Source organism: Rhinoderma darwinii, chromosome 3, assembly GCF_050947455.1.
Source record: "Rhinoderma darwinii isolate aRhiDar2 chromosome 3, aRhiDar2.hap1, whole genome shotgun sequence".
NCBI classification, from domain to species: Eukaryota; Metazoa; Chordata; class Amphibia; order Anura; family Rhinodermatidae; genus Rhinoderma; species Rhinoderma darwinii.
The window spans coordinates 118,369,257-118,392,494 of NC_134689.1; positions in this window are offsets into that span (position 1 = coordinate 118,369,257).

Sequence of the window (23,238 nt, forward strand, 5' to 3'; positions counted from 1 at the left end):
TAAAATGACGGCTCGTCAAAAGAAGTGCAGGACACTTCTTGGGACGTTTTTGGAGGCGTTTCTCATTGACTCCAAAAACGGCCGTAAAAAAAGGCTGTGAAAAACGCGAGTAGTTAAAAAACGTCTGAAAATCACGGAGCTGTTTTCGCCTGAAAACAGTTCCGTAATTTCAGACGTATTTTGCTACTGCGTGTGAACAAACCCTAAGTGTCATATTGTCAAAGTGTCCTGGCATTTATACATTGCAGTTAGACAGGGTCAGTGACAGGTAAGCTGCATTAGCAACCCAAACAAACAAGAACACATTCTAATAATTAGATTCAATATTGTACCTGTTTACAAACAAAAAACAAACAAACATGTTCACTACCCCACTCATCATTATAGCTTCTCTTGGTTTACAATCCTACCACCCATTTAGGCCTTGGGGAAAATCAGTCCACATAAGTCCCTCTCTCCTTCCCTTGCCCATGTAAAGCTCCCATGAACTATTCACTTTCCTCAGTCACCTTAAAGAGGCTCTGTCACCAGATTTTGCAACCCCTATCTGCTATTGCAGCAGATAGGCGCCGCAATGTAGATTACAGTAACGTTTTTATTTTTAAAAAACGAGCATTTTTGGCCAAGTTATGACCATTTTTGTAATTATGCAAATGAGGCTTGCAAAAGTCCAAGTGGGTGTGTTTAAAAGTACAAGTCCAAGTGGGCGTGTATTAGGTGCGTACATCGGGGCGTTTTTAATACTTTTACTAGCTGGGCGCTGTGAAGAGAAGTAACATCCTCTTCTCTTCAGAACGCCCAGCTTGTGACAGTGCAGATCTGTGACGTCACTCACAGGTCCTGCATCGTGACGGCCACATCGGCAGCAGAGGCTACAGTTGATTCTGCAGCAGCATCAGCGTTTGCAGGTAAGATCGACTTACCTGCAAACGCTGATGCTGCTGCAGAATCAGCTGTAGCCTCTGGTGCCGATGTGGCCGTCACGATGCAGGACCTGTGAGTGACGTCACAGATCTGCACTGTCACAAGCTGGGCGTTCTGAAGAGAAGAGGATGTTACTTCTCATCAGAGCGCCCAGCTAGTAAAAGTATTAAAAACGCCCCGATGTACGCACCTAATACACACCCACTTGGACTTGTACTTTTAAACACACCCACTTGGACTTTTGCAAGCCTCATTTGCATAACTACAAAAATGGTCATAACTTGGCCAAAAATGCTCGTTTTTTTAAAATAAAAACGTTACTGTAATCTACATTGCAGCGCCTATCTGCTGCAATAGCAGATAGGGGTTGCAAAATCTGGTGACAGAGCCTCTTTAACCCATCTCATCCCACTGCTCAACATAAAAATCGCTCCCAAAAATCTCAGAAACATCTGCTGTCTCTCTCCATTCTCCTGCTACTAGCTGTAGGGGACATCTCTCCCATCCCTTTTCTTCTGCCAAGCTCAACCACTTAGCTGCCACACATAGAAACCCTGCAAATCTTCTTACCCAGAGGCGTAGATTGGTTCTCCAGCACCCGGGGCAAAGATTCAGTTTGGCGCCCCCCCCCCAACCTCTTTCCCGACTTCTCCTTCCCCCTCGCCATGTTTGTTTTCTCTACCAATCGACGTGTCATTTCTTTTCCACATTTCTTTTTATGCAACTCGAGCATAAAAACATTTGTACATTTCACAAGCAATATAGTTCTATACACAACACCAGAATAGTGCTCAGTACATAAATACAGCCCCAGAACCAAGCACTATACATATATACAGCACTAGCACAAATACAGCTCAATTTAGTGCACCCCCTGACATATAGATTCACACTAAATTGTTTCCAGCACCTAGCATGGCCCGAACAATGGTAAGGATATGCTGGGAGTTGCTGTTTCACAAAAAAAAATCATATCATAATCATACCACCCATCATCTAGCTGCAGATCATACAGTGACTACAGTACTGATTAGAGGCAGAATGAACATTTACATAAAGTGACTCACCGGTTAACGTCTCAGATTCTAGTTCTTTTTCTCCATCCGGTCCAGACCTCTATGATGACTTCTTCCAGTCACAGCCCATTTCTGCAGTTTGCTGCTCAGATGTCTTCAGCTTCTCACTTTTCCCACATTTCTACACCTATAAAGAAAGATAAAGTTCTCATTATACCACATACTACGCCCCTAAATATAATACCGCCATACACTGCACCTCTAATTATAATAGCACCATACACTGTGTCCTGGAAGGCTTCTGTACTAGGCAGACTGGGAGGCCAGTATTAGGCCTTCGGTTGCCTTTGCAGCCACCGGAAATTTTGTTGCCGAGGTGGCAGTGAGCTGCAAACACCTTAAAAGCAGCGATCGCTTTTGACCGCTGCATTTAATGGCGGTCCCCCAGGGGTTAATGGCGCGGATCGAAGCTAACTTCGGTCCCCATCATTACAGCAGGGTGTCAGCTGTAACATACAGCTGACACCCGGGGATGGTGGCACCGACTCAGCTTCTGAGCCGGTGTCCACCATTTGTAGTATGGATATGGCAAATTGCCGGAAGAACTGGCTTTCCATGACGTATCCATATGACAAATGTCAGGAAGGGCTTAACATCCGCACAAAAACTGTGCGCCAGGTGCTTCATGGCATGCGATTCCATGACTGAGCAGCTGTATGCTTTCCGTTTGCATTATCATTGATTTCAATGGTAATGCTTCCATTGCAAATGGTTTCCATTTGTTTCCGTTGTGTAAGGTTTCTGTTTTGTTTTTTTTGCGGAATCAATAGCACAGTTGACTACGCTATTGATTTGCCGAAAAAAGTAAACCTTACGGAGCGAGACAAATGGAATCCATTTGCAATGGAAGCATTACCATTGAAATCAATGGTAATGCAAACGGAAAGCTATGGTTTGCGTTTGATTTCCGTTCATGGATTCCCCTGATGGAAAGGTCTGATGGAACTCATGAACGGAAGCCTGATGCAGATGTGAACGAAGCCTAAGGGCACGTTCAGACCACTGGAGTAGCTATAGAACAGATTTTTAAAAACAATTACTTGCGGTGAGCGCACTAGGAAGGGCCCTTATGTGATATCACGATCATATGGTACACTTATTGTACCATGTGACATCATGTGACGGGCGTTCAATGCATTCAGGAAGAAAACGCAGCGTGGTGCGGACGAAGGAAGAAAGCCTGGACGAAAGTTGGAGCCGATCACTAGAAAACAACGAGACTTGGTGAGGAGGTGTGTGTGTGTGTATATGTAATGTATTGTATTGTATCGTATCGTGCTTTCTGTGTTTAAAATTGTGGGTCGCGACTCTCTTGGGGCGTCGTGTGAAGACCTCTGGGGGGGTCGCGAGCCACTAAACGCGGTTCATGTTCCAAGTACTGTATCTGTGCAGGACACAGAAACAATTGAATTCAATGCTGGAGCAAGGAGCTGACGGCCCCTTGCTCCAGAATTCACTGTGCCGTGCCCGTGAGCCATGAAAGCCGCAGCTATGGGGGCCATTATACTGTGTGGAGGCAGCTATGGGGGCCATTATACTGTGTGGAGGCAGCTATGGGGGCCATTATACTGTGTGGAGGCAGCTATGGGGACATTATACTGTGTGGGGGCAGCTATGGGGACATTCTACTGTGTGGAGGCAGCTATGGTAGCCATTATACTGTGTGGAGGCAGCTATGGTGGCCATTATGCTTTGTGGAGGTAGCTATGGGGGCCATTATGCTGTGTGGAGACAGCTATGGGGGCCATTATACTGTTTGCAGGCAGCTATGGGCCATTATACTGTGTGCAGGCAGCTATGGGCCATTATACTGTGTGCAGGCAGCTATGGGCCATTATACTGTGTGCAGGCAGCTATGGGGGCATTATACTGTGTGGAGGCAGCTATGGGGGCATTATACTGTGTGGAGGCAGCTATGGGGACATTATACTGTGTGGAGGCAGCTATGGGGCATTATACTGTGTGGAGGCAGCTATGGGGGCCATTATACTGTGTGGGGGCAGCTATGGGGGTCATTATACTGTGTGGGGGCAGCTATGGGGGCATTATACTATGGGGGCTGTTGGGCAAAGCGTCTTTGCATAGGCGCGTGCAGGGGTCTGATGATGATGGTGGTGTTGGGGAGTGGTAGGGGGGCCCAAGCTGAATTCTTGCACCCGGGCCCATGAGCCTTTAGCTACACCCCTGGTTCAGACGGTGATGATGATCACCGTCACATGGTGATGGTGTGAACACAGGTGCTGTGCCTGCACAATCACCCGTGGGTGCTGGCAGTAACTAACAAAAGCGACTACTACATCTAAGGCTTTTTTCACATGCTAAAGTAAAAACGACTGTAAAATACAGAACAGTTTTCAAGGCAAAACAGCCTCTGATTTTCAGACGTTTTTAAATCTTCTAATGTTTTTTTATGCGCTTTTTGGAGCTGTTTTTCTAATAACACAATGAAAGACGGCTCCAAAAACGGCTCTGGAAGTGACATGCACTTCTTTTTACGGGGCGTTTTTTTATGCACCGTTTTTTCAAACAGCCCTGTAAAAAAACGCCCGTCTGATCGAAACACAGTTTTTCCCATTGAAATCAATGGGCAGATGTTTGGAGGCGTTCAGCTTCAATTTTTTCAGGCATCTTTCCAGGTGTTTACACCGAGAAATACGCCTGAAAACACAGCGTGTGAACATACCCTAAGGAGTTCAGCAAGGAGGGAGGGGGCTCCCTGTGTCAGTAAAATGGCACCCCTTCAGGAGTATTAGGGCACATTCAGACGTGGCAGAATTTTTCCGCTGCAAATGTCGGTGCAGATTTGGGGCAATTGCGCAACGAATCTGCACCAACATTTGCATATTTGACAGGTAATACAGACATTGCAGAAAACAGCGGACTCGCCACAGATTTTAATTTTTGCATTGCAATGGCTGAAATACGCAGTGAAATTCCACTTCTCCGCAACATAATGAGCATGCTGCGGACTGAAAATTCTGCACTGCAGCCTATGGTCCGCAGCTGAGTTTTATGCAACGTCTGCACGAAGATAACTAAAAAGGTGTGGAAACCAATGGACAAACTGTCTGCAAAGGATTTCCACTGCGGACTGTCCGCAGCAGAATTCCACAGCAATTCCGCCACGTCTGAATGTTCCCTAAAGCTGGAACTTACACTCTCAGCTGACTTTTTGTTATTCAAGTAAAAGCAAATATTTGTAAATGTTACCGCTTTACAATTGGGAAATGAAAGCTGAGTCTTAGCAGATGATGACATGACTTGGATGTCATATTTGATTTGCCCAGTATTAAGGGTGTATTCATGTTAGCCCTGCCTTAAGTAAACCACTTCAGGGTACAAAAACGCACAGCAGTCGTGTAGAAAAATTACTTGCAGAATATATTGGTCAGGTTCAAAATATTAACTCATCACCATGAAGTCCGTAGGAGTCATTGTCTTTGCTGTTGTGGCATTTACCAGTTTAACAGGTTAAATTCCTAAATAGCTGCTTTGTTTAGCTTTTTAAATCCTCAATGTGTTGTTGCGGTTGTTGTTGCTGTTGTCTTTTTTTACTATTATTATTCATAATATGATTTATTTGTGCATTTATTATTTTTTATTATTTCCAATTGTCATAATTTTAATGTGATATTTTTGTTATTTAACGTGTATTATAACTGTATTTTAGCAGGTTTTTTTTTGCTTTTTTTTTTTTAGGTATCATCTGTAATCCTGTTGATACAGAGATTGAAGTAAGTACATATGTAATTATTTAGGGTGTAAATAAAACTAAGAAGCTTGCAAACTCTTCCAACTTTTTTCTATTGATAGCTGTTAGACTTAGACAATTGCAGAGATGGACATTACTATGATTCTTTTTTATCTATTATTTATTTTCTATTTGTATACTGATAAGAGAAACACCCACCAAAAAGAAAAAAAACCTCTTTATGGGAAAAATAAAAAACAGTTATGTCTATTGGAAAGCAGCAACACATAAACAAATTATTTGTATATTTTTTTTCTCTAAGGGTATGTTCACACTGCTAACACAAAATGGCTGTAAGATACGGAGCTGTTTTCAAGGGAAAACAGCCTCTGATTTTCAGCCGTTTTTTAAGCATCAAGCGTTTTTTGATTTGTTTTATTTTTTTTACTGCCGTTTTCTTATCTATTTACCCAATGAAAACGGCTCCAAAAATGGCTCAAGAAGTGACATGAACTACTTTTTTACAGGGCGTTTTTTTCCATGCCGTCTTTAAAAACAGTAGTGTAAAAAAAGCCCCTTGGGAACGGAATGCCGTTTTGCCCATTGAAATCAATGGGCAGATGTTTGGAGGCGTTCAGCCCCCATATTTTCACCCGTTTTTGGGCATTTAGGGCCCGAAAAACGGCTGAAAATAGGATGTGAACATACCCTAAAAGTAGTAAAACAGAAATAAAATCTCCATATATTTCACATCGCCGTAATAGTTAAAACCCACAGAATAAAGTTAACATGTCATTTATACCACTCTGTAAAGGCTGTAAAGACAAATTCCAAAAAACAGAATTGTCAGAATTTATTTATTTTTTCTAACCCCTAAAAAAATGTATAATTCTTAATAAGATATTCAATATATTATATGTCCCCAAAAATGGTGCAAACATTTTTGGTCACACCTGGAGTAAACTGCATGTTAAACGTCATCCAAAGTGTTTTGCTCAAATCATCTGAACAGAAAAGATAACTCAAATCTGATTGGTTGCGATAAACAATACAATATACAGTATGTTAGAAATATGTATATTAAAATTGTCACACATTTGAACCTTAATATTTATAAATATTTTCTGTTCTTTGCACAGCCTAACTGTGATTTATACAAAGCCATACCAGGAATTGGGTTGGCCTGCAATAGAATGATGAAACCGGTGTGCGGCACAGATGGTCGTACGTATTCAAACGAATGTGACCTATGTTCAAACAAACTGTAAGTCCCCATTTGAAGGCATTAAAACATTGGTTTATTTATCATTAATTTATGTTTCAGTCAAGATATATATATTTTTTCAAGAAATACTTGTTATGTGGACTTTTGCAATTGTGGCAAAAATTGGCCTGGGACTTGAAAACAAGCTTTCTAATCAAATCACACTATTTTAACCCCTTAATGACAAGGCCATTTTGCGCGTTATTGACCAAGGATTATTTTTTGTTTTCTCACGGTCGCAATCCAACAGTCGTAACTTTTTTTTATTCCGTCGATATAGCCGTATAAAAGCTTGTTTTTGCGGGACGAGTTGTATTTTGCAATGGCACCATATTTGGATGCATATAATATATCGATTAACTTTATTTTAGGAGAGAATTGAAAATAAGCAGCTATTTCAGCATTGATTTTCACGTTATAAATTGACGCCGTTTACTATGCAGCGTAAATAACATGTTACCTTTATTCTATGGGTTGGCATGATTACTGGGATACCAAATATGTAAAGGTTTTATATGTTGTCCTACGTTTGTACAATAAAAACCCTGTTAGAAAATTTACTTGTTTTTGCATCGCCGCATCCCAAGAGCCGTAACTTTTTTAATTTTACGTCCATGTGGCTGTATGTGGGCTTGATTTTTGCGGGGCAAGGTGTAGTTTTCATTAGTACTATTATGGGGTACATGGGACTTATTGATTAACTTTTATTTTATTTTTTATGGGGGGAATGGGAGAAAAAAAAATATTTTGGCATTGGTTTTTGTGTTTTATCCGGTGGTTTAATTAATGTGTAATTTTTATTGTTCGAGTCGTTACGATCACGGCGATACCTTATATGTGTATGTGTTATTTGTTCTGACACTTTTACTAAATAAAACCACTTTTTGGGGAAAAAAGTGGTTTTATTTTATTATTACTATTATTACTGTAATCTTTTTTTTTTCACAAACTTTATTTAACTATTTTACTTTCTTTTTTTTTGTCCCACTTTGCGATCTTTAGATCGCAGATATAATGCTTTGATGTACTTAGTATACCAAAGCATTATTGCCTGTCAGTGTAAATCTAAGGAGAAATCTATCAGGCCATGCCCCTGGCAGTTGCTGAACGCAGACCTGGGGGCTTTTGTTAGGCCCTGGCTGCCATGGAAACTCAACAAGGCCCCGCGATTTCTTTGTAATGGCGCCAATGGGGTGATAGTGGGAGCTCCCTCCCTCTGTCAAACATATTAGATGCCGCTGTTGCTATTGACAGCGGCATCTAATGGGTTAAACTGCCGGAATCGGAGCGTGCTTCGATTCCGACAGTTGGGGCAGGAGCCTGGCTGTGTATAACAGCCGTGCTCCTGCCGCTGATTGCATGGGTACACTGACAGTACCTGTGCGATCAGAGGTCGGATATATCCATCCAGGAACTAGCTCCTGTTTAGGACGTGTATATCCGTCCCTCGTCGTTAAGGTGTTAAGATTTCTAAGAATAAGAATATACAATAATTAGGCCACATTTAATCAACCGTCTGTTTTGCGTCTAAAGAAAAATGGCTTGTTTTCTTCCGTATGAATGTCCGTGTTGCGTTCGTGTGGATTCCTTGTCATCCGTTTTTTTCCTCGTCAAGCACTTCCTGGTTTAAATTTCTTTTTCTTTTTTTTTTGCATTCATTAAGAAATTAATGCGTGAAAAACAGACAGCACATGAATGTATTCCATGTGCTGTCTGTTTTTTTCACTCAACTAGAATTCAATGAGCGAGTCAGAAAAATTAGACTAGAATAGGGCATTCAGTAAGCTTCTTACAATGGACATACGCTCCGTGAAAAAAAACCAGGATGTGTGAATAGCCCCATTGACTTGGATGGGTCAGTGTGTTGTCCGTTATTAAAATGTACAGCACACACATTCGTGTGAATAAGGCCTTAGTTATATTTTAGTTATACCAAATTTATTGTTAACCAATATTAAATTTTCACATCACATTTGTGTCTGTTGCTGCCAAAATAAGATCTGTGAGTATAAATGTATATTGAAACATAGTGGGCAAACTGTGTTTTGGCTATATGTTTAAAAAATTAGCAGTTTTAGGCCATGTTCAGACGTGGCGGAATTTTTCAGTTGAAAATGTTGCTGCAGATTCTTTGCGAATTTGCAGCAACATTTGCATATTTGACATGTAAGGCCTTATTTACATGAGCGTATTTCACGTCCGTGATACGCACGTGAAAATCACGCACGTCGCACGGACCTATGAAAGTCAATGGAGCCATTCAGACATTCCGTGTTTTTTGCGCAGCCTGAAACTCACTGCATGTCCTATACTTGAGCGTTTTTTGCGCATCACGCACCCATTGAAGTCAATGGGTGCGTGAAAATCACGGACATCACACGGACGCACATCCGTGTGCTGTGCGTGATTCGCGCAACAGTTGCTCAAATAATGATGAGAAAAAGAAAACCACCTCCTTCATTTCATTTTGCATACATCAAAACCACTTGACATAAGGATGCCATACGCACGAAAATAACGCAGACACGCATCAAACACTGACGACACACGGAACTGCAACTCGCGCAAAACGCTGCGTTTTTTACGCGCGCAAAACTGACAGGTTCGTGTGAATTAGGCCTAATTCAGATGTTGCGGACTTGCTGCAGATTTCAGCCTTTGCTTTGCAAATGCTGAATTCCACAGTGAAATTCCGCTGCTTCTCTGCAACATAATGTGCATGTTGCGGAGGGAAAATTCTGCACCGCAGCCTAACTTCCGCACTGTTTTTTTCCGCAACGTCTGAACTAAGTTTCTTAAAAATGCGTAGAAACAAATGTAAAAAACGGCTGCTGCAGAATTCCACTGCGGACTGTCCGCAGCAGAATTCAACAGCAATTCTGCCACGTCTGAATGTGCCCTAAGGATGCAGTCATTTGCAGATTTTGTTGAAAAAATTTCTAAAACTGTCCGATTCATTTGAATGTGGCTTGTAAAAATCCAGAAGCAACTCCATTTAGATGAATGGAACTGTTTTTTCAGTTGCAGAAATATCTGCATTGTGTGTTTTTTTTTTTTGCAAACTACTGTTTCCTTATCCATGGCGTTTTATATGTTTATGGCACACTAATTTTTCATTGACTTCAGATGGCCTGAAGTTGACGGATGCAACCAAAAACTTGGGACTAGTAAACCCTGTTATTTGGAATTGTGGAGGTCCCAGCAATCAAATCCACGATGATTAGATATTCATGGCATTACCTATCAATATGCCATAATTATATATGATGGGAAAAGCCCTTTTACGTACCGCATACACACATACCAAGATATATTTCTAAAAAAAAAAAGTACTTTAATAAAAAATATATTGTTTCCCCTTTATTTTTCTCTGTTATTATCACAATGCTATAAGTACCTGTCCTAATGTGAGACTGGTTGTTAGTTTACACTTCTCGCTATGTACAATCTGAAGATGGTTTATTTGGCTGCTAGATATCTTTCCTGACTCACAATAAACCTCGGCTTAGCCAAAGGATTGTGTATGTTAAAATCTAAAATCATCCTTCTTTCACCTGGCATCTGTCATTGGCGGACAGTTGGTATTCTTCCCTACTTATTAGATCGCCTAATCCCACTGAAATCTCAGCATTTGGCCATATTTGAGCGAATCAAAAATACACCCTGAAGCATCTTACTGTTTCAAAATTAGGAATTGTCTCCTGCCCAGCTACATATATTACATTGATCACTTATTCAATGCCGGACTAAACAGCTAATCAGGATGTAAGGGATCTAATGAATATATGAATTCTTTCCCCCTTAAGCTGTAGTTATACTTTTATGTCTTCACAGGAAGGAAAGCAAAGAAATCAAGATCAAGTACAAGAAAAGCTGCATTGTTGAGGTAAATTTTGAGACATGTAACTATCCTTTTTTAAAAGAAATATTGTGCCTATTAACCTTTTGGTGACATCTGCTTGACAAGTGTGTCGTATGTCGGCAGAATATTTTCTCCATATTGTAGCTTGTGTCAACTGTATATTACAGCTAACACGCTACTCCAATTGCCGGGTTCAGAGATAACTTTGATCCTGGCTGTTTAACCACTTAGATGCCGTGGCTAAGTGGTTACCTTGTCTCCCCCCAAAAAGTGGAATAAAAACTGATCAAAATGTTGTATGTTCCTCAATGGTACCAATAAAAACTATATAACAGTATGGGCGTGGTTAAAGGCTTGGCTTAAAAGGAAAATAAATTGCCTCGCTACACGCACCACATCGGCTGTCCCTTTTTACGATCCTATACCTGGATAAACCAGTTGCACATGGTGCTACTAGAAATTCACTCCTTTTCCTGACATAAATAAAGTTAGCATCTTTTTAGATTTCTGTCTTAAAGCGTAGCTAAACTTTCGCAAAAAAAAAAAAAAAAATGTAAACTGCTATTATGTCCCTCTATGTGAATAAATTACTCCTAGCAATTTTTTTCACTTCAAAGTATCTTTTTTGCAGCTTTTTTTCTTGTGAAACAAACTGTCCACATCTATTTTCTCCCACTTCCTGGTTCTGGCAGTTGCTAGGGGCGTGTCTAGGGGCATGTCTTACTGTGTGTGATGTTATGATTTTTCTGTATCGTTCATGGGCAGTGAACTTTGAGGTGATAACTACAATACTTTGAGCGTTCACTGAGCTATGCACAGGAGAACACATTATATATAGAGATGTAAATATCTCTGCACACTCCAGAAGAAAGGAATCAGGGTTTTTCTTTTTCACTTTCTCTGGCAAGTGCAGGGAAGATAAGACAGGACCGCAGGGTGCTTGCGGGGGGACGGAGCAGTCCTAGTCTTATCTGATGCTAATTAGCAGCTCAGATTACAGTGTCCTGAGACTCTTTGCCGGAGGGGAGGGGGAGAATCACCCAGGCACAGAGACCAGTGCGCGCAGAAAATTCATCCTAATGACGGGAAAGTATGAGAACAGCAGTGCATGCAAGTCTATCACTGCAGCCTGACACAGCGCGGAGTGCGGCAGTGTGATTATCCTGGCTCCTCCTCCTCCTTAGTACAGCCCAGTCAGCGTTAGTGTGGCTTAGGGGCCTGGTCGCAAGTGTGACCGCTGCGACCCCTATAGCTACGCCACTGGGCGCAGGTCTGGCGTCCCCTCCCTTTCCCTTCTTCCCCCTGTCCACTGTACTGTAACCGGCAGTAGCAGAGAACAGGGAGGAGAATGACAGCTCTGCTACTGTCCGGTGTATGGTATGTGCGAGAGGCGCTTCCGTAGCATAAGTGCAGGTCTAGCGAGGGAGCCGTTTTCATTGAAAAGGACTAGTGTGTATATATATATATACATATATATTTTTTTCTTACTTTCATTATTCTTACGCTATAAGTGGATTTTTAATGGGAAATTATGGATTACATTTTTTTTACTTTAAACCGTTTGTTATTTTTTTATACATATATATATATATATATATATATATATATATATATATATATATATATATATATATATATTCTATTTCATTATTTTTTATTTATTTATTCTTAATCCTGCTAGGGGACTTGCGATGTTCTGATCACTTTGAGGGTATGTTCCCACGGCTTATTTTCGGCCGTTTTTTGGGCCGTAAACTGCCAAAAAATCGGAAGCAGAACGCTTCAAAATATCTGCCCATTTATTGCAATGGGAAAAACGGCGTTCTGTTCCGATGGGCCATTTTTTTTTACGCGGCCGCGTAAAAAAATGGCCCGCGAAAAAGAAGTGCAGGTCACTTCTGGGATGTTTTTGGAGCCGTTTTTCATTGACTCTATAGAAAACAGCTCCAAAAACGGCCGTAAAAAACGCCACGAAAATCGTGAGTGGCTTAAAAAACGTCTGAAAATCATGAGCTGTTTTCCCTTGAAAACAGCTCTATATTTTCAGACATTTTTAATCTAGCGTGTGAACAAACCCTAACTGTTAGCCATAATCAACATTAAAAGAAAAAAATGCTGGAAATAGATCACTCTGTGTAAAATTAACGGCTTATTTTTGCCCGTTTTTCAGGCCGTAAACGGCCGAAAAATCGGAAGCATCTTTTCCGACGGGTCGTTTTTTTTTACACGGCCATTATGAAAAACGGCCACGTAAAAAAACGCCTGCGAAAAAGAACTGCATGTCCCTTCATGAGCCGTTTTTGGAGCTGTTTTTCATTGACTCCATAGAAACACAGCTCCAGAAACAGCCGTAAAAAAAAATTTTTTTTCTCAAAAAAAGTCTCTAGTGGACAGAGCTGAAACGTTGCACAGGCAATAAAGTACCCACCTTTTTCACTTGATTCTTGGAGTTGCTGCCCATTTTTCGATTTCTCTATATTTGGGACATTGGCCTGTCCCATCGGGCATGCACCCACATGCTGCCGGTGCTGCTGGATCTTTTGTGTGTGTGTGTGTGTGTGTGTGTGTATATATATATATATATATATATATATATATATATATATATATATATTTGGTAAACGTGACCACTGAACAATACAGTTCAAATGTTATTTATACTGCACGGTTAACAACAACAAAAAATCCCATAAAACAATTGCGTAATAGCTATTTTTCCCCTTAATTCCCCTAAAAAAAGTTACAATTCACGCCAATATGGTGTAGTTGAAAAGTATAACGTATTCCGCAAAAAACAATCCCTCATAAAGCAATGTTGATGAAAAATAAAGATTGATTAATACTTTTAATCACAGTAGTGAAGAAGTAAAATACACGCCTCAATATTGAAATTGCAACACCAAGAAGGGCAAGCCGTAAGGTTATGCAAATCAAGTGAGTAGCAGATGTTGCGAAGATCTGCAAATGTTCAAATTTTCAAGCACCTAGCTCCAATCTATGGCATGTGAGAGGGACATAAAAGCCAGATTAAAGCAAAGTTTCTTAGCCACGTGAAACCTCAAAAATCAGATCAAGTGTTGTGGGATGATTGTGCGATTCCTCCTGTTCGTCGACACGTGCCAGTTATCACAACCTGAGAAGGACAGAATCCTTGAACTGAGAGACCTTGGTTTATCTCTCCGGCAGATCGCTACGCGCCTAGGCTGAAATGTCAGCACTGTTCAATGTTACGTGTCACGGAGGTTGGGAGAACAGTAAGGAACGGGAGTGACCGCAAGAGCTGCGCGGAGGCGAATCTCTGCACGGACAGATCGACTGATTGGAAGAATGGCGCATAGTGATCCACTCTGTACTGCAAGTGAAATTGGATGTTTCACATCCCAAGCCTTGGGCAGCAACCAGTGTTGAAACTAAAAATCAGAAGGCGTATGCACGACATGCGGCTACGAGACGTCCATCCAGGGCCGCCATCAGGGGGGTATTAGGGGTACTCCTGTAGGGGGCCCGGCCAAACTTAATTGAAAGGGGGGCCCGGCAACTGCCGCGACTTGCCTTTGGTAGAAAAAAACAGGCCCCTGCAATGGGGCCTGTTTTTTTCACCAAAACAATGTCGTGAGCTGCGGGCTCCCCTCTCGTGAAACACCGCCGTGAGCTGCGAGCCCCCCTCTCATCACCGCCGCGAAACTCTACCCGCTTGCGCGCGTACGAGCAAGCGTGCGACCGCGTGCGAACGACCGCAAGCGCGCGCGTCCACGCGCGAACGACCAGGCGCGCCGCCGAGAGGGAGGCGGCGCGCCCGCAACACAAGATCTAGGGGGAAGGACAGCCACACTGGACAGCGGCGCAGTCTACTTACCTGCTGGCCCGCCTCCGACTCGTCCTCCTCGTCCGCCTCCGCCTCCTCGTCCGACTCCTCGTCCGACTCCGCCTCCTCGTCCGACTCCTCCTCCTCCAGAGCGTGGCTGCGTAAGGAGAGGGGGAGGAGTCTAGTTGTTGCGCGGCGGCAGTTCTACGATCCCCGTCATTTTCTGGAGCCTGGAGGTGAAGGTGAAGGACGACATCTGGACCGAAGACATCGCCTGACGAGGACTGGAGTGGGAGCAGCTCTTCTGACACGGTGAGTAAAGTGTCTCAAAGTGCTGTTTATGTATGGCCCTGTTCACACAGAGTATTTTGCAGGCCGAAAAAATCTGCCTCAAAATTCCTTAAAGAATTTTGAGGCAGATTTTGACCTGCCCACACTATCTTGCCGCGTTTTTTGCTGCGTTTTTTGCCCGCGGCGATTGAGGACAACAGACAAAAAACGCAGGGAAAAATGCATTTTCTGCCTCCCATTGATTTCGATGGGAGGTCAGAGGCAGAACCGCGGCAAGAAAGGACGTGCTACTTTTTCTTTTTTCTGCGACTGGCTCCCATTGATTTCAGATTAAATCAATGGGAGGCGGTTTTGGAAGTTGTTTGGTGCTGATTCTGACGCAGTGTCCGAGTCAATATCAAGGCCCAAAAACTCTGTGAACTGGACCTTATTGTCAGGGCTTATTCAGACGAACGTGTAACACGTCCGTGCAACGTGCGTGATTTTCAGGCGCCTCGCACGGACCTTTGTTACTCTATGGGGCCGTGCAGACTGTCAGTGATTTTCACGCGCCTCGCACGAACCTATGTTAATCTATGGGGCCGGGCAGACTGTCAGTGATTTTCACGCAGCGTGTGTCCGCTGCGTAAAACTCACGACATGTCCGATATTTGTGCATTGTTCGCGCATCACGCACCCATTGAAGTCAATGGGTGCGTGAAAATCACGCCCAGCACTTCCGCAGCCGTATAAACTATGAATGAAAACAGAAATGCACCACGTGCTACAAACATACAAACAGAGTGTCATAATGATGGCGGCTGCGTGAAAATCACGCAGCCACGCATCATACGCTGCTGACACACGGAGCTGTTATGGACATTTTGCATGCGCAAAACGCCACGTTTTTGCGCACGCAAAAAGCACACGCTCGTGTAAATCCGGCCTTAGGGTAGGAACACACTAGGCATGAACACTGCGGATTTTATGCAACACATTTTCAACAAATCTCATCCACACGCTGCAAAAAAATGGACCTGCAGTGTGGCTTTTTAAGCCGCAGCACGTCAATTTATTCTGTGGAATCGCCGCTCCTCTGTTGCGGAAATGCTGCGGTTCTGCCGCAAAAATCACAAAAGAGAAAAAAAAAAGGTACTTTTTTACATTTATAAAAAAGTTTAGACTTACCCCGGCCGTAGTCCTGGTGACGCGATCCTCTATTCTTAGCGCAGCTCGGCCTCCTGTCATGACGTTTCATCCAATGTGACCGCTGCAGCAGTCACATGGTCTACAGCGTCATCCCAGGAGGCGGGGCTACGTTCAGAAGAGAGAGACGCGTCACCTAAACTACGGCCGGGGCAAGTGTAAACTTTTTTTTCCCTGCAGGATTCCCGCAGCGGACACGCCTCACGAAACCTGCGCCACTATTTGGTGCGGTTTTGCTGTCGGAATTCCCTGCGGCTACCGGGGCAGATAAGCTGTGTAGTTTTACTCAGCATATCCGCCTAGTGTGTCCCTTATGATGTCGCTCCTGGAGCTGCTGCCGGTCTCTAAATAGGCAGTTGGTCCAGTAGAATTTGGAATTATTTTTTTTTGTGAACCAGCTTAAAAAAATACAAAACTTTTGTGTTAGGGCCTGTTCACATCACCGTTCGCTTCCGTTCCGGGGTTCCGTCTGAGGTTTCCGTCGGGTGAACCCCGCAACGGAAAGTGAAAGTGACAGCACAGCTTCCGTTTCAGTCACCATTGATCTCAATGGTGACGGAAACATCGCTAATGGTTTCCGTTCGTCACCATTCCGGCTGGTTTTCGGACGGAATCAATAGCGTAGTCGACTGCGCTAATGGTGACGGAAATGGAAGCTGTGCTGTCACTTTCTTTTTCCGTTGCGGGGTTCACCCGACGGAAACCTCAGACGGAACCCCGGAATGGAAGCGAACGGTGATGTGAACAGGCCCTAACACAAAAGTTTTGTATTTTTTTAAGCTGGTTCACAAAAAAATATAATTCCAAATTCTACTGGACCAACTGCCTATTTAGAGACCGGCAGCAGCTCCAGGAGCGACATCATAAGGGACACACTAGGCGGATATGCTAAGTAAAACTACACAGCTTATCCGCCCCGGTAGCCGCAGGGAATTCTGCCAGCAAAACCGCACCAAATAGTGGCTCAGGTTTCGTGAGGCGTGTCCGCTGCGGGAATCCTGCAGGGAAAAAAAAGTTTAGAGTTGCCCCGGCCGTAGTCCTGGTGACGCATCTCTCTCTTCTGAATGTAGCCCCGACTCCTGGGATGACGCTGTAGACCATGTGACCGCTGCAGCGGTCACATGGGATGAAACGTCATGACAGGAGGCGGGGCTGCGCTAAGAATAGAGGATCGCGTCACCAGGACTACGGCCGGGGCAAATCTAAACTTTTTTATAAATTTAAAAAAGTGCCTTTTTTTTTTTCTCATTTGTGATTTTTGCGGCAGAACCGCAGCATTGCCGCAACAAAGGAGCAGCGATTCTGCAGAATAAATTGACATGCTGCGGCTTAAAAAGCCACACTGCAGGTCAATTTTTTTTGCAGCGTGTGGATGAGATTTGTTTAAATCTCATCCACTCTGCTGCGACTGATACGCTGCGGATTTTCCACAATAAAATGTGTTGCATAAAATCTGCAGTGTTCATGCCTAGTGTGTTCCTACCCTAAGGCCGGATTTACACGAGCATGTGCTTTTTTGCGTGCGCAAAAACGTGGCGTTTTGCGCATGCAAAAGGTCCATAACAGCTCCGTGTGGCAGCAGCGTATGATGCGCGGCTGCGTGATTTTCGCGCAGCCGCCATCATTATGACACTCTGTTTGTATGTTTGTAGCACGTGGTGCTTTTCTGTTTTCATTCATAGTTTATACTGCTGCGGAAGTGCTGGGCGGGATTTTCACGCACCCATTGACTTCAATGGGTGCGTGATGCGCGAACAATGCACAAATATCGGACATGTCGTGAGTTTTACGCAGCGGACTCACGCTGCGTGAAAATCACTGACAGTCCGCACGGCCCCATAGAGTAACATAGGTCCGTGCGAGGCGCGTGAAAATCACGGGCGTTGCACGGATGTATTACACGTTCGTCTGAATAAGCCCTAACAATAAGGCCCAGTTCACAGAGTTTTTGGGCCTTGATATTGACTCGGACACTGCGTCAGAATCAGCACCAAAAAATTTCCAAAACCGCCTCCCATTGATTTAATCTGAAATCAATGGGAGCCAGTCGCAGAAAAAAGAAAAAGCAGCACGTCCTTTCTTGCCGCGGTTCTGCCTCTCACCTCCCATCTAAATCAATGGGAGGCAGAAAATGCATTTTTCCCTGCGTTTTTTGTCTGCTGTCATCAATCGCCGCGGGCAAAAAAACGCGGCAAGATAGTGTGGGCAGGTCAAAATCTGCCTCAAAATTCGGTGCGCGGTTCCAGGCGGTCGCCGGTGCGCATGCGCGGGAGTTTGCGGGTGCGCGCGATCGGTCGCACGGCCGGCGGTGTTTGACGGCCCCCATGACGACCCCCATGCTACCCAGGGCCGCCATCAGGGGGAGTATTAGGGGTACTGATGTGAGAGGCCCGGCCAAACCTAATTGAAAGGGGGGCCCGCAGCTCATGACATTCTTTTTGTGAAAAAAACGGGCCCCACTGCAGGGGCCTGTTTTTTTTCTACCAAAGGCAAGTCGCGGCAGTTTGCCGGGCCCCCCTTTCAATTAGGTTTGGCCGGGCCTCTCACATCAGTACCCCTAATACCCCCCCTGATGGCGGCCCTGGGTACCATGATATAGTGCTGGATGGAGTACCGTTTACAGGCGGTGCCACGGTAGGGGGGCCCAGAAAATTAGCTGTAGGGGGCCCTGAAATTCGTGATGGCGGCCCTGCGTCCATCTACAGGTGTTCCATTTACCAGATTCCACCGCTCTCAAAGGCTATCATAGTGCACAGCAAGGCGGCAAAGGAGGTTTATCCTCTTCAGCTAGGAGTCCCGCTTTTGTCTCGGATGCAATGATAGACGGAGGTTGGTCTGGAGACCGCGTGGCATACGCCATGAAGAGGCCTTCACAAGAGAATGTCACACCGATCCTATTATGGATTATGGTGTGGGGTAGCATAATGTACGGTAGCTAGACCCCTCTAGTCTTCATTTCAGGTACACCAACAGCTCGGCATTACATTGATTTGGTCACAGAACCAGTGGTACGGCCATTTCTCCAAAGTGTCCCAGAAGCGTTTTTTTCAACAAGACACGCAGGCTCCACCTGTAATCTATCACATCTAAATTCATAACTTAGATGTGATAGATAAAAGCGTGTCAGAGACATGCAGGACCTTTCATGATTTTATGAAATACCAAAAATTCACTGTTAAATTTCACAGCTACCACCGGCTGATCACACTTCACTCAATTCTCTGTGCATTCTGGGACATATTGTTCACTTTACAAGCACTGAATTATAGAGATTGTAGCTTTAGGCCTGTGCACACCATGTTTTTACCCCATGTTTAGAATTTAGCTTAGCCCGCACCATCTCCAGTGGATGTCAGCTGTATATTACAGCTGGCACTCTGCGGTAACGGCCAGGATTGGAACTAGGATAAAAAAATGCACCTCATAAGTACGCCGGACTCCTTCCTCCCAGTGAGCACTGCTGCGCTCTAACTGTAAGTTCTCTAAAATCACTTAAAGGGGTTATCCATGTCATTAAAATTGATGGCCTATCCTGGGCCGTGCAAGATGTGCCACTGCAAATGTAACGTTGCGTGCAAGTACAAACAGAAAGAAGAACCATGTAAACAACGAAGAGGCTGCGGCATTCGTACGAGCGTCACGGCCCCGTCAAACAGCTAATTGGCCGGGTACTGACAGTATTGATGGACTATCCTAAGGATAGGCCATTAATTTGAATAACCTGGTTAACCCCTTTAACTATTAGCCATAAATGACAGACCACTACTTTATAGTCACTGACAGGTTCTATTAATATATTAAGGATTGATTAAATATACATATATAATGTCTGTAAATGTCTTTTCTATATTTCTATTCACTTCAGGATGAATGCGAGCAATATGGAGATATGTGTACTTTCATTTACCAACCAGTCTGTGGATCTGATGATGTTACCTACCCCAGCAAATGCAGTTTTTGCAATGTCAAAAAAAGGTCAGTGCAGCAGAGATTTGAAACATTTAAAAGGAATGTAAACTCAGAATATTACATACTATTTAAATATTTTTTCTTTATTATAGACATAGTTTGTTTTATCAAAATTGTTTTGTGTTTTTTGCAAAAATAAATAAATCGTGAAATGTTGCAGCCCTATAATTAGCAAAGAGGGCCTTAGCCTCTTGTAATTCCTCCAATTGTAATGGGGAATCCAACATATCCCCAACTGCCGATGACAGGTTCGGTAACGATAAGTGTATGTTCACACGCAAATTCAAAATACGTCTGAAATTACGGAGCTGTTTTCATGCGAAAACAGCTCCTGAATTTCAGACGTTTTTGCAAGTACTCGCGTTTTTTGCGGAGTCTTTAACAGACGTAATTGGAGCTGTTTTTCATTGGAGTCAATGAAAAACGGCTCCAAAAACGTCCCGAGAAGTGTCCTGCACTTCTTTGACACGGGCGTATTTTTAAGCGCCGTCTTTTCACAGCGACGCATAAAATTACAACTTATCTGAACAGAACATCGTAGAATGCCTGAATTACGTCTGAAAATAGGTAGTGTGAACATACCCTAAGACTGAATTTGGGCAGATGTCATTTGTAGCAAGGATTTATATAAGACTTGATAAAAGTCATAAAAGGTGTTAAGTATAATTTTGCCGACTGTATTGAAGTTCCCCATTGGCTACCGCAAGGATGAAACATATGAGCCCTAGCAATTGTGGCAAACATTTGCCTAGCCTTTTCCCCTTCCTAAAAATAAGATTGTTTGGTAAAAAAAAAACCCTCTTGTTCGCATTTACCTCAAGAAAGTGCCTTTGTGGGCTTCCCTGGCTTCTCTCTAAGGCTGGGTTCACACGACCAATTTAACGTCCGTAATCGACGGACGTATTTCGGGCGGAAGTCCCGGACCGAACTCAGTGCAGGGAGCTGGGCTCCTAGCATCATAGTTATGTACGACGCTAGGAGTCCCTGCCTCTCCGTGGAACTACTGTCCCGTACTGGAAACATGATTACAGTACGGGACAGTTGTCCTGCAGAGAGGCAGGGACTCCTAGCATCGTACATAACTATGATGCTAGGAGCCCGGCTCCCTGCACTGAGTTCGGTCCGGGACTTCCGCCCGAAATACGTCCGTCGATTACGGACGTTAAAGTGGTCGTGTGAATCCAGCCTAAGCAATGTTATGTGCGTCATGCTAAAGTGGAACAAAGACCTCCTCCGTATCCACTACTCTCTTACGTAGCACGTGCCCAAGCTGCCTAATTTTCATTAAAAGTTATTCTTTCCTGATCATGCCCAAGTCACACAATTGTATGGTTTATTACAAAAAAATACTCTGATTTATTTATTGAGTTGTGAACTTGTGTAAGCAGCACATGATCAGAACAGATTTTAAGTCTCTAGATGTAAACAATGAATGTTCCTGTTTGCTGACAGTAAACAGATGTCTTGAAAATGACAACGAGCCACTTCCAGATAAATAGCGAACAAAGTGTCCAGATAATTAGTGCGCAGAGCATCTTGATAAATAGTGCTTACAGCATCCAGATAGATCTGGACAATACATCGAATATCTGAGTCCCCTCACCTGACATAACGAAGTGGTGAAGGCATAATGTTCCGAGGAGGTCTAGGGTCATCATGAGTAAGTTATTTATACCTGTGTTCATTTACAGAGTCGGTTGTAAGGGGTAGTTTTGCCACAGTTGGCATCCAAGCCGGCTGCAAGGCTGTGCTGCAGAACAACTTATTGGGGACATTGGTAGAGACATCTAAGGGTATGTTCACACGTAGTCAACAAAAACATCTGAAAATCCAGAGCTGTTTTCAAGGGAAAACAGACCCTGCTTTTCAGACGTTTTTTTACCAACTCGCATTTTTCGCGGCGTTTTCACGCCGTTTTCGCGGCGTTTTTTACGTCCGTTTTTGGAGCTGTTTTCATTGGAGTCTATGAGAAAACAGCTCCAAAAACGTCCAAAGAAGTGTCCTGCACTTCTTTTGACGAGGCTGTATTTTTACGTGTCGTCGTTTGACAGCTGTCAAACGATGACGCGTAAATAACAGGTCGTCTGCACAGTATGTCGGCAAACCCATTCAAATGAATGGGCAGATGTTTGCCGACGTATTTGAGACGTATTTCCAGACGTAAAACGAGGCAAAATACGCCTCGTATATGTCTGAAATTTGGCCGTGTGAACATACCCTAAGGAAGCAGCGACCTACTATCAAGTAGACTTCGGTATTTATCTTTCTCTTGGGGTTAGCGATTATTTAAGTGCACATTACATGGATTCTCAACATAGAAAGAGATAGGGAGAATTACCATAAGAAAAAAATATATATTGGTAACCATACTTAAAGATTTAGCGAACGTTAGGTGCAACACTTATTAGTGAGAAAGCTGATCGTCTTAAACTTTCTGATTTACTTGTCTACTAAATATCATGAACAGAAAGATTTCAACCAAATTAAATATTGACCCCGTTTTCATGTTTTTTATTGCAGGAATGCTGACCTGCTGCTTGTATCTGAAGGAGAATGCAAACCAAAGGTTAACGCTTTCAGTAGTTTGATACTTTCATAATTTTATGAGATACCAAAAATTCATTGTTATATTTCACAGCTATCACCAGCTGATCACACTTCACTCAATTCTCTGTGCATTCTGGGACATTTTGCTCACTTTACAAGCACTGAATTATAGAGATTGTAACTTTAGGTTTGTGCACACCACGCTTTTGCCCTACTTTAACACGTACGTCGGGAAAGCTTAGCCCGCGCCATCACCAGTGAGTGTCAGCTGTATATTACAGCTGACACTCTGCAGTAATAGTCAGTATTGGAGCTAGCTCTGATCCAACCGATTAATGCCTTCGATGTTGCGGTCGATAGCGCACATGACATCTAAGTGGTTTGCACCCATCAGCACCCCCGCAATGCGATCGTAGGAGTGCCTCCAGGTCTGCCAAGTACGGAAGCCTATTAGGCCTTAATTGACTTTTACATTGCACTAGATAAGTAGTGCAATGTTTTAGAATAGTGATCTGAGTGGAACTAAAAGAAAAAAAGTTAAAATATGTAAAAAACAAAAGTTATGCAAAAAAAATATAAAAAAGTTTAAAGTTAAAAAAAACATAAATCTAATTTTTTCTCCTT